The sequence below is a fragment of the Manacus vitellinus genome, unplaced genomic scaffold, assembly GCF_001715985.3.
Source record: "Manacus vitellinus isolate BGI_N305 unplaced genomic scaffold, ASM171598v3 scaffold_64_pilon, whole genome shotgun sequence".
Classification (NCBI taxonomy): Eukaryota; Metazoa; Chordata; class Aves; order Passeriformes; family Pipridae; genus Manacus; species Manacus vitellinus.
The window spans coordinates 180,169-189,562 of NW_021940718.1; the positions used below are offsets into that span (position 1 = coordinate 180,169).

Consider the following 9,394-nt stretch of genomic DNA (forward strand, 5'->3'; position numbering starts at 1 on the left):
AAGCTCCTGGTGTGGAAGTGACACAGGGATTTTAGGCACCACGGGAGTGCCTGACTTTGCTGGAAGAAGGGATTGCAAAAGGGACATGGAGGAGGTCTGGAGAGCAATAATTCTAAATAGCACCTCAGGAATGATGTCATTTCGACCGAACGTTGGACATTGGGCAATGAATTCCTTTGGAGCAAGAGCAGCCCAGGGCCACCAGCCAAGAGGGGGGAAGAACTTCCACAGAACAGGGTAATAAAGAGCCTGTGGAAAGTCCAAAGCGTTGCAAGGTCATGGTGGAGGGAATAATCCTGAGGGGAGGCAGATAAATAACCTGGAATTCTCTCCGGGCGTGAGGGGTTACCAGGAAATGCAGGGGAGGAAGGTGTTGCAGCTCCAGAACAAACAGCGGGTCTTGATCCATGTCAGGAGCCAAATCTTGGGATAGATGGAGCACTGGAACAGCCTGAAAGATTGCTGTGATCCCAGAGGGGTCCTTGTGATCCCAGAGGGGCCCTGTGATCCCAGAGTGATCCCTGTGGCCCCAGAGTGATCCCAAAGAGGTCCTCATCCCAGAGTTATCCTTGTGGTCCCAGAGGGGCCCTGTGATCCCAAAGGGGCCTGTGTGATCCCAGAGTGATCCCTGTGATCCCAGAGGGGTCCCTGTGATCCCAGAGCAATTCCTGTGATCCCAGAGGAGTCCCCATGATTCCTGTGATCCCAGAGGGGTCTTTGTGATCCCAAAGAGGTCCCCATGATCCCAGAGGGGTCCCCATGATCCCAGAGTGATCCCTGTGGTCCCAGAGGGGCCTGTGTGATCCCAGAGTGATCCCTGTGATCCCAGAGTGATTCCTATGGTCCCAGAGTGGTCCCCATGATCTCAGAGGGGCCCATGTGATCCCAGAGTGATCCCTGTGATCCCTGATGACAAGATTTTGCCCCCAAAAAGGCACGAATGGAAAAATTCTGCTTAGAGACCAAGTTTGTAGCCTTTAAGCAGCGAGGTGTGTTTATTTTGTGGGCCTCCGGAGCGCCCAGGGAATGGTCAGGTTGTCCTGGAAAAACCACTCCACTTTTCCAGTGAAATGACAGGATTTTGTACAGTTTCTACGAGTGATTGAAACACTTTTACATACATATTCGTATAATTGCAACATAACATTTTCAATATTCCTAACAGGTGGATTATTAGAGGGGTGGTCCTCAATTTGGGGAGAATCTGGGAGGGTCGTTCCGCTCTTCGGCCTCAGGGAACCCCCTGCCTGCCTCCCATGGTCATCATGAACTTTGTGAACTTTCTTACTTTGGCTGACTTTATGGGGCATTTAGCAAGACTTTTTGGACTCAAGCCCCCATTTTGCCCCTTATCTTACTTCTGTAGGTGTGTGTGCATTCTTTTAGTGTACAGTGCTGTCTAATCCTAAGCAGTACAGTCTGGCTAAGCAACTTTTCTGTTTTCTTGCTCATAACTATATTTTGAACTTAACTCTTTGCTTTTTGTGTTGCTATATTACATTTGCTTTCTAGGCCTTGCCTGGCTTCATCCCAAAGAAGTCCCCACGATCCCAGAGTGATCCTTGTGGTCCCAGAGGGGCCTCTTTGATCCCAGAGTGATCCTGAGCTGTTCCCTTGGGGCTCAAACCAACACCAGTGAAAACCTGCGTCCTCCTCCTGGACTGAGGGGGCCAAAAGGCTGCCACAAATCCAGGGATATTATTCCTGTGGACTTGATGAACTCAATGACTTGATGAAACATCAAAACCACCCCATAAAAACTGTGTGTTGGTGGAGTTTTTAATTTGTAGGGTGACTCGTGGTGCTGCAAATGCTCTGAACCGGTGGCTCACCCTCAGGGTGGGGTGAAGGAATAGCCCTTTGACACATAACTCTGGACAAATTCCCACTAATTCAGCCATAAACAGCTGAAGGCCTGGTCAGCTTTGTAGAAACCTGCACATTTTGTCCTTTTTATCCCGTTTGTTCCCTTGTCCCACCAGAGGCCACCACAAACCTCAGCTGGGGGGGAAAAAAACCAAAAAAAAACCCAAAAAAAAAAAAAAACAAACCAAAAAAAAAAAAGAAAGAGGAAGAAAGCAAAGCAATGGAAGGGGCACCTGCAGCCCTGAATGGCCAAAGCTCCTGTTTTATGAGGAGACTCAGAAGTGGAACTTGGATCCCTCCAGAAACAGCTTCTCCTCCCGCTGCGTCGGGAGCGACTCCCGGATCGCGCCTCTCGGAGCCAGGGAATGATCTCAGGCCGCTGAGATCAGATTTTGCTGAGTGTGTACAGGGTTAGGCCTGATGTTCCCTGCCCTTTCCAGAGAAGTTCTCCCCTCTCCAAACCGTGCCTTGAGATTTGGTTTCCTCCTCGGGAAGCCTTGGCCCTTCTGCTGCCTCGGCATCTCAGCCTTGGCCTTTGCCATCCCCGTTTATCCACCTGAGGCCTTGGGGTTCCTGGAATTGCCTGTGCTTTTCCTGGAAGAAGCGTTTGGAGGGACGGAATGGCTTGTGCAGGAAGCCTTCAAAGGGCTGAGAAGGTGTCCAGGAGGCACAGAGGCAGCTGGAGTTTGGATTCCACCCTCCCGAGGGGTGTTTTCTGCTCTCCAGCAACCACTCACGCCCGACGTGCCCTGGCTTGAGGGGAAGGGGGTTGATGGAAGATCCTGCCTGCTGTGCTGGCCAAAATTGGGCTTTATGGAAGGAACATTGCAAAAAAAAAAATAAAAAAAAAAATGCAGAGGCTCAAACTCAACATTAAAATGATTAAAATGAATTCATCACCACCGGGCTTGAGCTGTGCCCTCGCAGTCTTTGGGTGGGAAGAGCAGTTCAGGTGAAGCAAGGGCTGACTTTAGGCCTTTGCACAGGCCATGATCCTGAAAAATACCGGGGGAAAATAGCAGCTTTGCTCCTGTGGCTGTTTTTCAGCTTTGGGTGGGTGGGGTCGGGAGGAGGATTTGCCAGAACTCTCCAGAGCCAGTTCGTTCCTGTGAGATTTCTGGGGCTGATATTTTCTTGAAAACTCCAGAGGTTTGGATTAGTCTCCAGCCTCCATCATTCTGGAGGGCTTCCCACCCCTTGTGAGCGTGTACACTCCGTTTTTCCATTTCTCTGGGGGCGATTAAAAAAAAAAAATAAAATATCCCCAAAAACAACCCTCAGCCTGGATGATGCTGAATTTTCCTCTGAGTTCATAAGTGATGTGCAAAGAAGCACCATTTTTGGACAGGCAGCCAGTGATCTGTAATGTCTCAAAGCTTAGAAAATAAAACATGTGGGTGAGGAGAGACGGGTGATAAGATGAGCTGAGGGTCAGGAGAACGGGGGGGTTTGGGAGCCAGGGCCTTCCACAAGCCCTGAGGTTGGTGAGAGGAGCAGCTCTGCAAGTGCAGCTGTTTAATTTAACCTCTTTAATTAATTCTTTTGACTTGCCCCCCATCAATAACCTTCTCTCAGCACTGTGGGAGCTCCAGCATTTCAGGGCTGAGCGGGGAGACCCTTGGCATGAGAAGAGCTGGGTGTTCAATGCTGTTCCCCAACAGGGCTCTGATTTCTGCTTGAAAATTCATCTCCTTGTTGGAGGAGGTCCCTCCTGCTCCTGAGGAGGGTCCCTGTCCCTCCCCACCCCCAGATGTGGGCCCTGGGAACATCCCTGTCTGTCCATCCCCAATCATCCCGGACAGAAAGGCTGTGGAACACCTCAGGCAAACCCTGGGTTGGGTCCTGGAGGAGCTGGAAGCCTTTTGTGGTCAAGTTTTTTTGGGAATTGTTAATGAGGGCAGTCAAGGCAGTCTCCAGGAAGAAGGTTTAGTCTTGTTTCTTTGAGGTCTAAGATCAGTTTTAGGGGGGGATAAGCAAAAAAAGGTTGAGGCAAAGCTCTGCTCTCCCACCCCCAGAAGAGGAGGGAGGGTTTTGGTGGAATCCTAAGGCTGTGTTATAATAAAAACCCCATTTTCTTACTCAGGATCCTCATTTTACATCTGGATTACGAGAGCACTTTAGAGAACAACCTTGACAATCTGCTGGTGCTTCCTTTATCCCTCTGTTCTTTGTGCCCTCCATGAATCCCCTGATTCCACAGCAGCTGAAGAAACCCTGGAGAATTTTCACTGTCATTCACAAAGGCTTTTTTCCCCCCATTTCCCTTGTATAAGAAAAAGACATATTTCCGCACACAAGTGTTAAATGACTCGTATTAAAACCAAATTTAAAAGTGTAGCCTCTTCCTGAGATGGGGCAGAGAGGATCACACTTGGTCATGGATTTCTTTCCCCCCCTTTTCTTTGTCCCATTGGAAGAGCTGAGTTTGGGGAAAGGGGGATTATCACGGGGTGATCGATCCTTTCTTCCTCTTTGTACAAGTTAAATCTAATTTCCAGCAGGGAAAAAGCTTCATGTCTCCTGCCAACAGCTGGCTGCCAAGCTCATTTTTACAGAGCACCTCTTTGATCACCGTTGTCCTGAAAAGACCTGATTGCTCGGGGCTGGTTTTGCTTAATTCCAGCTGTTAAAATCCCCCTGGATATCTTCTTTTTGGGTTGGTTTTTTTTTAATGTCAGCAGTGGAGCTAATTACTGGGGAGAGGGCAACTGGGAGGGGAAAAACAGCCCCTGTTTCAGTCAGCAAGAGGAAGTGCCCAGAGAACTGTCATTAATCTCGAATCAACACTTATTTAAAGGCTGTGGCTTTTTGCTGTGTGTGTGTTCAGGAGGCCCTGAGCAGGTTTGCTTAATATAACCCATGGCATGGAAAACCTCCCCGTGTTCCCTCGAGATTCCCAGAGAAAGGGAGGCTCTGTGGTCTGCCTGAGCTGCTGGGGAAGGCATCTCACCACTTCACACAGGGAAGTGGAGCCCAGACTTTTCCCTGTGGCTCCTTGGGACGTGCCCACAGAAAGCCCAGCTCTGTCTCCCGTGGATGGAGCCTCCATTCCTTGGCTCTCCCTGAAAAAATGAGGTTTTCCCTGGAGCCCCAAGCCAAATGTTGCCCTTTCTGCCTGCCTTGTGTTGTGGGTCTGTCTCAGAGGTGTCAGTGTTCTGGGGGTGTTAGGTGGGAATATCACCGAGTTCTTGGGGATGCTCCTCGCTGAAAGGAACCATGCTGGGTCTGTTTTCCAAGCTGGATGTCCCAGGGTTGGAGGTCTGTGCCAGCTGCTGGCCAGTCTGAGGCCTTCTCTGGGCAGTGCCTGTGCCTGTGGCACAGAAATGTCATTATTCCTGCACAGGACGTGCCTTTCTGTGGGGCTGCTGGACCAGCCCCGTGCAGACAGCGAGGAGATCCCCTCAGCCCTGGGTTCTGCCTGTCCAGGGGTCAGTGCCAGATGTTCCTTGGGAGTTAATAACCCTTGGTACACGTTCAAACCCCAGTCAATGCTCCCTAAGAGAGGTCCCAGGGCTATTAGAGCGTGGACGTGCTGTCTGCCCACCTACACGTGTGAGCTCAGAGCCCCGAGCACTTCCAGTCCCGGCTGCAACGAGCCAAGTCCTGTTTATGCTCCTCCTGGAGACCCCTGGATTGCAGAATCAGGAGGTTTGACCACAGAGATCCATGGTGCACATCACTCAGGGGGAAAAGAAGTGCCAGTCTGCTTGGAAAAGGTTTTGTTTTCAAGCTTTGCCATCCCGGGGAGTTTTGGGAAGTGACTTTGGTGCCGAGGGGAGGGCAGGCAGGGAATCTTTGTTATTGTCATTATATGGCTCTGGGAGGTGTTTTTTAGGAGCAAAATCCAAAAAAAGGGAGGCCACAGCCAAAGCCCTTTCACTGGGAAAACCTGCCTGGTCCAAACATTAATGACAATCCCAATAATAATTCCCAGCAAGCCGTGATGGCTTAACCATCACAGCAGTTTTGCATCTCTCTTGGTCAAAACAGCCTTTTTTTTTTTCTTCTTCTTCTTTTTTTTTTTTTTCCCCCAGTACAATTCCAGTGAATTACTCCCAGTTTCCTCAATGTCTGGGCTCCTGCTGGCTCCTGGAGCAAGAGGAGCTCATTGTTGCAAAAGGAACTTAACCCAGCGTTGGAAATCTTTATTGTCCCCGATAGAAAAAGGGCATGAATAGCAAAGGAAAAAATGTGCAACGTTTCCTGCGAGGTTTTAACGACCCTCCTGGGTGTGGGATTACGACATGGGGCTGGGGAATAGCTTGGAGCAGGGTGATGGTGGGGAGAGGGAGCTCTGGCAGCTTTTCCACCCCCAGCTGTCAGGATCGTTGCAGGAGCTGCTGGACAGGGTGGCAAGGACTGGGATGGAGCTCTTCCTGATCCCAGAGTGCCACTGGTGTGCCACTTGTCTTTGCCAGCCCTCCAGGAGCCTGAAGGGGTGGTGTGGGGTCTGTGGGACCTTCTGTTGGCCCCCTGCCCTGGGTTTTGTACAGGCCATATTAGTTCCAGGTGTCCCAGTTCTCCTCAGATCGTGCTGACACAACAGCTCAGGCATCTTGGAAGGGCTGGAGCACCAGTGTGGGACCCAGGAGGGTGGAATATTTGACGGTGCTGAGACCTTTCCAGAGGCAGAAAGAAGGTGATCAGAACTCAGCAAACCACGGGGAGGTTCTGGACCATGTTTAAAATAAAGGGCAATGTCCAGGGTGATCCTTGTCCCAGGCAGGCTTTGGACCTGTGTTGTGGCTTTGTCACCGGTCCTGTGACTGGTCTCATCTGCTGCTGTTCCTGAGGAGACTCCCTGGATGGAGCTACAGGTGACCAAATCCCCCTGGAGAGTCCCTGGGAGCCTCATCCTGCTTCCTGCTGCTCTCTGGCTGCTGAAGCTCAGGATCTCACTGTGCACTCAGACACTCCTTATTTCAGAGAATCAGGAAATCCCAGACTGGTTTGGGTTGGAAGGACCTTAAAGCCCATCCAGTCCCACCCCCTGCCACGGGCAGGGACACTTTCCACTCTCCCAGGTTGCTCCAGCCTGGCCTTGGGCACTTCCAGGGACGGGGCAGCCACAGCTCCTCTGGGAAATCCATCCCAGTGTCTCCCCACCCTCACAGTCAATAATTTCCTCCCAGTATCCCACCTAAACCTCCTCTCTGTCAGTTTAGTGCCCATTTGTTGCTGGACTAGAGCTGTTGGATATTTTCTCCTCCTGTAGAAGTCCAGCTGATGCTCCTCAGAGTTCCTACATCCTTGTCCCGGCCCACGGGGGTGGAATCTGCCACTTCCAGCAGGATCAGCCACTTCAGGCTGCCCAGACAATATGGACTATCACTTATTTCAGATGAATGTGCAGATCCTTTTCTTTTTTGAGCTTCTTTCCCTGCCAGTGCTTGTGAATGAAGCTTCCCCTCCTCTGGAGGAGGGAGATGGTTCAGTTATTCCGGTGCTGGCAGGAGCTTCGGCCTTCCAGGCTCGACTGACCCTGTGTGGTGTGACCAGCACGGGCTGCTGAGCCTCTGAGGGGCTCAGAGAGGCTGGGGAGGGGGGTCTTTAATCCTCAGGAGTGAAATGGGGCAGGAAAAAGTGAAAAAGTGAGTTCCTGGACTGGTTGTCCCGGTGAGAGGAAGAGGGAAAAGCCCCGTGGGGCAGGAGCTGCTTCTGTTTCTTGCTCGTGGTTTCCTGGAATCATGGAATGGTTTGGGTTGGAAGGGACCTTAAAAACCATCCAGTTCCACCCCCTGCCATGGGCAGGGATACTTTCCATTCTCCTAGGTTGCTCCAACCTGGCCTTGGACACTTCCAGGGCTGGGGCAGCCACAGCTTCTCTGGGAATTCCATCCCAGCCCCTCTCTACCCTCACAGGGAGGAATTCCTTCCCAATATCCCATCTAAACCCACTCTCTGTCAGTTTGAAGCCATTCCCTGTGTCCTGTCCCTCCATCCCTTGTCCAAAGTCCCTCTCCATGTTCCTTGTCAGCCCCTTCAGGTCCTGGAAGGCCCCAGTCAGGTCACCCCAAAGCTTCTCTTCTCCAGGCTGAACAATCCCAATTCTCCAGCCTTTCCTCCCAGCAGAGCTGCTCCATGAATTTGACTTCCAAACCTCCACAGCTTGTTAAATGTGCCTTAATTGTGTTTGCCATTCAATACTGGAAAACCCCTCTTGGGTCATGCTGGTCCTGGGGACTATTTTTGGTTGTGGGGTGAAACAAAGAGCTGGAATCTGCTCTTGGCTCATCGGTGTCTTTTTGGGGGGATTCCTCCCTCAGACTTTGGGAGGCACCTCTGGGCCCTCTCTCAGAGGTGTTTTGCAGCTGTTTTGAGGCACTGACATGATGGTGTTCGTGTTTTGTTGCGTTCAAAGAATGAAACTCTGAGGGAACATTCGGGTGAGACCCTCAAAATTCAGCTTTTCGTGCACAGAAAGGGTAAAAATCCTCAGATTTCTGATAGTTTTGGAGGAATAGGCAGGAAAGCGGGATCTGCTGGGATTCCAGTCTCACCTGAGGGAAGGGCTCAGTGTCTGGGGTGTCAGGATTTCCTCCTGGAAAATGTCCTGGTCACAGGGTGCCCCAGTGGCTGTGTTGGTGTGCTCGTGGCCCCAGGGTTGTGCCACTGCCACAGCCAGTCATGTGGCTTTTATTTTGATTTATTTTAGGCTTTGGTGAACATGAGGCAAATCCCATTAACTAGGGAAGAAAACAGCAAGAGGAATAAATGCTAAACCCAGCAAAGTGCTCGATGGAGCCACGTCCAGCCTCGACTCCCCATCGCTGCAGTTTGCCACTGATTAAATTAAGATTAAAAAAAAAAAAACCCAACAGCATTAAAATCATTTATAAAAAGTCCTCAGTGCCCCTGATCTCCTGAGGAAGTCAGAGCCAGAGACATAACCCAGACTGCAACAAGCTGTAACTCCTCAGACATGCAGCAAACCACAGCCTAGGATGGATTTATTCCACGGATGGAGGGGAGGGGGCCGTTCTTCCCCTTGGCTGCTGGGTTTATTTGGAATATTTGCACCACTCTGGGTGTTTGTAGCAAATAAGGAATCTGCCTTCCCTGCCTGTGCTGCTGTTTCACACTGTTTAGTTCACCCCTGAGCTCCGAGTGGATCCTTTGGAATCCTGTTTTGTCAGGATTGTGTTTTAGCAACGGATATTTGTACACAACCAAGCCTTAAAAAAAGGTGGTTTGCAGATTTCTGGGAGCAGGGATTTTGTTTTGTCTGGAAGAGCACAGAGGTAGGACAAGGCTGAGGCCCCCAACTCCAGTGCCTGGTTCTTTTCCCCGGGGTGTATTTTGGGAATCTGCACACAGGTCCAACAGCAGCATCCAAAGGGAACGGGACTGAGCAGGAACTGCTGTGGAATTCTGGTTCCTCTGGGGTTGGTTTCTTGCTGAGCTGCTCCTGAATGAACTGGGTCAGGTTGGTCCAACTCCAGTTCACAGAATCATGGGATGGGTTGGGTTGGAAGGAGCTTAAATCCCATCCCATCCCATCCCATCCCGTCCCATCCCATCCCATCCT

The 9,394-nt window shown here is 50.9% G+C and overlaps 1 long non-coding RNA gene across 1 annotated transcript; it reads left to right on the plus strand.

The window, feature by feature from the left end:
- The first annotated feature begins 6 nt into the window (after positions 1–6).
- Positions 7–2,706, plus strand: LOC115307885. The gene is made up of 2 exons (XR_003916243.1): positions 7–237; positions 1,513–2,706. It is a non-coding gene; the product is annotated as an uncharacterized LOC115307885 (long non-coding RNA).
- The last annotated feature ends 6,688 nt before the right edge of the window (positions 2,707–9,394 follow it).